Genomic DNA, 5,462 nt, shown 5'->3' on the forward strand with positions numbered 1-5,462 from the left:
GGGAAATAGTATGTGGTTACCGAAGGTTGTTCGGAGTCCTGGATAAGATCCTAGACTCGACGAGGAGTTCCGAAATGTTCCGGAGGTGAAGATCGATATATTGGACGAAGGGTATTGGAGTCCAGAATTGTTCCGGGGGTACCGGTTGACGACCAGCGTGTCCGAAAGGGGTTTCGGAGGCCCCGGCAAGCGTTGGGGGGCCTTATGGGCCAAGGGGAGGGGGCACATCAGCCCACTAAGGGGCTGAGCGCCCCTCCCACCCCATCTCACGTAACTTGGAGAGGTGGGGGCGCCTCCCCTAGGGCAGCCTCCCCTCCCGGCTTGGGGGGCAAGTTCCCTAGGGGTGGGGGCGCCCAAACCCATCTAGGGTTTTCCCTGTGGCCGCCGCCCCTCCCCTAGGGAACACTAGGGCGCCTCCTCCACCCCCCTTCGCCCTATATATAGTGAGGGAGATAGAGGGCAGCGACACACCCTTCCCCTGGCGCATCCCCTTCCCCTCTCCTACACCTCCTCCTCCTCCCTAGCGCTTGGCAAAGCCCTACCGGAGAACCACGAGCTCCATCACCACCACGTCGTCATGTTGTCGGAGTTCTCCCTCAACTTCTCCTCTCCCCTTGCTGGATCAACAAGGAGGAGACATCCCCGGGCTATACGTGTGTTGAACGCGGAGGCGCCGTTGTTCGGCGCTTAGATCGGAATCGACCGCGATCTAAATCGCTGCGTGTACGACTCCACCAACCGCGTTCTTGTAATGCCTCCGCTTAGCGATCTTCAAGGGTATGAAGATGCACTCCCTCTCTCTCGTTGCTAGTATCTCCTAGATTGATCTTGGTGACACGTAGGAAATTTTTGAATTATTGCTACGTTCCCCAACACCGGCCTTGCTTCATATTGCCAGACGAGGGCCCCGCCTTGCGCCACTCTTGACCTCCTTTGAGCCGACCGAAGACCAGGACAACACATAGGAGGGAAAGAGGACGCCAGCGGTTCCCTCGGCGACCACGGGTCCTCTACCGGGGGAAGGGTTGTTGAAGCCACCCCGGCAGAGGGCCTACCTCCGGGTGTCCCTTGGTTTCGCGTGCCTTGGGGAGGGGCCTTGCTCCTGGCTCCCTCCCGGCGGCCCCCAGCGTGTCTCCCTTGTTGAAAAGGGTGTCGCGGTGCCAGGGTCGCTGATCGACGCTGCAACCTGATTCATTTGCAGCCCATGGTTAGCATAAGCCTGTTCCTGAGAGGTTAGCGGTACCCTGTAGTTGCTGTCGCCGGCGCGATCGTTGTGGTTCTCCGCTGGCTCTTGGAAGGCTTCGACTAATAGCGCCCCTTCTCCCTAATCTTCTCCAACGAATGAGCCGATGTCGTCCTCTCGTGCGTACCCTTGGTCCATCATGCGGGGCATGTAGGCCTCCTGGGCCGTCACCCCGAACACCTCGCCGTGGTGCCCAACGCTCCATGTTGCTCCGCCCATGATGGCGTCCTGGGGATGATAATATGGCATCCGGCTGGGACCATCGGGGTGACGCTTGTGCTCGTGCTTGTCGAGGGCGGCATGTGGGGGGGGGGGCTGGAGCCCCCTACGCCGCCGGCCATGCTGATGTTGATGAAGCCCACAGGCGTAGTCGATGGCATGCAGATGTGGTGAGGCTCGCCGCTCAACCTTGCAGTGGCCTGGGGGGAGTCGATAGCAGAAGGGTGGCGCTCCCGACGCTGTTGCGTCCAGTAGCTCAGCAACACGCTTAAGCAGCGTGTCCCGGCCGCTCTCCATCAGCCTGCATCGCAGCATCTCCCTTGCCACTGTGAGTGCCGCCCGCATGTTCGCTTGCTCCCGCCGTGAGTGCGGCGTTGTTGCTGCGGCATGACTCGCTGCTCTCGCCACAGCTCGTGCTTGATGCGAGGTGAGGGTGGATGATGCCTGGCCGCGCTGTCCATGCCCGGCGGAGCTTGGTGGCGCCCGCGCCGCTTGGGGTGCGGGGTCGAGATCTTCATGGGCAGGCGGCGCCGTCCGGGCCGGCCAGGCTGCCTAGCGGTCGGATCCGGCCCTTGGGTCGCCAGACATCATAGCCAGTGAACGTCGGAGAGCTGATTGGCGGGGAAGAAGCTCCAGCGCACCCCTACCTAGCGCGCCAAATGTCAGATGTGGGGCTCTGGCTAACCCTTAAGGTTCGAACACTGGGGTCCGCGCGAAGTCTTTTCCTCCTACCGATCTATGCTCTAGCTCGCTAAGATCTTGCGGACGAACTCGACGAACTCACAACACAGAAAGACATGGGGTTTATACTGGTTCGGGCCACCATTGTGGTGTAATACCCTACTCCAGTGTGGTGGTGGTGGATTGCCTCTTGGGCTGATGATGAACAATACAAGGGGAAGAACAACCTCCTGAGGTTGAGGTGTTCTTGTGCGTATGAGCTTGTGGTGTGTCTCTGGGTCTCATCCGATCTCTCTACTATGGTGGTGGCTAGTCCTATTTATAGAGGCCCTGGTCCTCTTCCCAAATATCGAGAGGGAAGGGAGCCAACAATGGCGGGCTAATTTGAAGGGGGACAGCTAGTACAAGCTATCCTGACAAAAGCGTTCTTCGCCTGTGAAAGGCTCTGGGGTGATGTCGTCTTGGGCTCCACGATGACCTCCGTCTTGCAGTCCATGGTCTTGGTCTTGTTGCACCGAAATGGCAACCGTTGCCTGATGCCTTGGTACTCCGCAGCTATGCTTGCCCCCTTTGCACCAAAGAGGGAACAAGGACGCTGCGTGTGCTGGCGCCCACCTGGCGCCCGCCTGGTGTCGATCGTCATGGCTCACGTCACAAGAGCCTCGTGAGGTTCGCCTTGCCTTGATATCTCCGCCCCTCGCAAGCCTACCTGACTAGGCCACTCGGGAGGAGGTCTTGCATCGTCCGCCTCGCGAGGCTTGGACCCTCGCGAGGGTCTTGGGTGCCTTGTTGGTGAAGATGGGCCGTATGGCCTGCTGGCTCCACCACGCCGCGGGCCGCAGGCAGGCAAGTCTGGGGACCCCCGTTCCCAGAACGCCGACAAGTTTCTAACTCCCAAGTAAGATATATATCAGGAACATATCTACCCTCAAATGGTGGAATATTCAATTTCAGTTTAGGAAGATGGTCATGATCTCGTACCTCATATGGTGGTGCAGCCCTACCGTTGCGATGATATACCTGAGGAGGACCTGGTGGTGGTGGTGCTGGTGGTTGCACGTAGTTCTGATTTTGATCAACCTCATCCTTCTAATGGTCCTCCACCTCTGCAGTAGTAGCAGGAGCTACGGAAGCATCAACAGCGGCACCAGAATTTTTCCCAGGGTCAATGGGAACGCACTGTGCTCGTCCCACTTGATTTGGAAGGCGACGTTGTTGTTGTTGTTGTTGTAGAGGTGCGTTAGGTGCAGCCGGTGGTGGTGGTGGAAGACGCGCGAGAAATTCATTAAACTTGTTATCGATATTTGTTTCAAACGTCTTATCCATGCCATATATCTTCTCCATGGCCTCTTCAAATTTGTTAAGCACATCTTGCACCTGTCCACTCATCATTTGCTGAAATTTATCATGCAACTCCTTATTCGTCGTGTTCTCCCAGTCAGTCTCATCGGCTTGTGATCCTACCATGGTTAGCAGCAATAGAAACACATGAGAATATGATCCTACAGACTACTAACAAGAGGTGGTGGCGGGTGTCACAAATCCGTCAAGCAAATCTTAAATTCTTACCAGTTCTTACCCAACAGCAGCCAGTGATCGGCAACCGTCATAGTCAAAACTCTCAAAGCTTGGATAGAGCGATTACCAGGGACAGTCAAATGCATGACGTAGATGTATGTGGAGCTAGGAAGGCTTATAATATGGTAGCAACATGGGTAAGCAATAATCAATTCAGAGATGCAGAGTTTAATAAATGCTCAATGACGGTACTGTGCTGGTCCTAGGCTAGACCGTGCTAGAGACGCGAGCCTAGAACACTAACAAAATCACAACACTGCACATAAACAAGGGAGCGGCACGCTCTACTTTTTTTCTTTTTTTCACTTTTTTTGCACTTTTTCCTCTCTTTTTTTTGCTCCGCAACGAATTTCTTCGGAAAAGTCTACAAATGGTCTAAAAACTGCCTAGCCAGAATTTTCTAGACATAGTTTTTTTTTAGTTTGGAACTATTTTCTACTGCCGGTAGCACGAAAGTTCGGAGTCCTAATCTGTCATGACTCGGAGTATGGCGTGATCTGGCAATCCAAAACAGAGTATCAAAATACTAGACTTGGACCGGTGGCAGAGATGAATCTGGTGGAACTCGGACTGGTGGCGGTGATGAATCTGGTGGAACTCGGACTGGTCGCGAATCGGTGATGGAGGTGGACTCGGATTATCATGATGGCGGTGGATATGTGGTATATGGCAGTGGTGATGATGATGTTGGTATATGGCAGCGGTGATGACGATGGTGGTATATGGCAGCAGTGACGATGATGGCGGTATATGGCAGCGGTGATGATGATGGTGGTATATGGCAGCGGTGACCATAATGGTGGTAGATGGCAGGGGCGATGACGATGGTGCGGCGGTGGCGTGACAACTTATGACCAGAAGTCGAAACTCTAAAAGACTAGACTATAAGACCAGCAACTAGACACGATGATGCAACTGCAAATTCAACAAAGCAAAATACTGAAAAGACTATGCAAAGGCTCAGACCGGTTCGGATATGATGAACTAACCCTAATTTTTTTGGTTTTTTCGTGGACAGTAGGTATGAAGAACAGACTTGATCTAAACTACGAAAAACTATAAAATCTCACCGAGCAACCTGGAAATCCGATACCACTTGATAGAGGCGAAGGTGTCCCGATGTTTCGATGAGATGGATATCGTTTTCTATGGGAGTCGACTTTGACGATCCGACTACGAATGTGCGAAGACGTCGCACCTTAGCAATCGCTAAACCAACTTCCGAGGGTTATTGACCATGCCGGAGCATGATCAACCTGACCACGAGGATCTATTTCCTGCGAGCAAACGAAGAACAAGCAACAAACTGAGATTGCAATCTAGATATTGCGAATAAAAGAGGAAAGCTTTATTAATGAAGGTGGGGTTCTATGACGTCTTGGTCTCGTCGTTGGACACAAACGAAGTACGTGAAGTTGCAACTATGGCAAACTTTTAATCTAAACAAAACCCAAAGTCTAAATGATGCCCTAAGGGCTGTATATATGGAAGAGAGAGGGGGGAATTCCGTGGCCCTTAGAGGAGGGGTCCAAAACCAACCCTAACTCTTGTTTCCCCACACATACAGACTCCAAAAAGAGCCTATACTTAAGTATTTCGAAAATACATGGGCCTGGCCCAATAATAAGGTGACGCAGCACCTAGAATAGTGTCTGGACGAAATTTATGAAGTGGCATCTTATATATTTTATCCAAGGCTTCATGCACTCCTTATGGTGGCTTCAAAGTCCTGAAATCATCA

The sequence above is a fragment of the Triticum urartu genome, chromosome 5A (genome assembly GCF_056163025.1).
Source record: "Triticum urartu cultivar PI428250 chromosome 5A, HENAU_Tu73, whole genome shotgun sequence".
Taxonomy (NCBI): domain Eukaryota; kingdom Viridiplantae; phylum Streptophyta; class Magnoliopsida; order Poales; family Poaceae; genus Triticum; species Triticum urartu.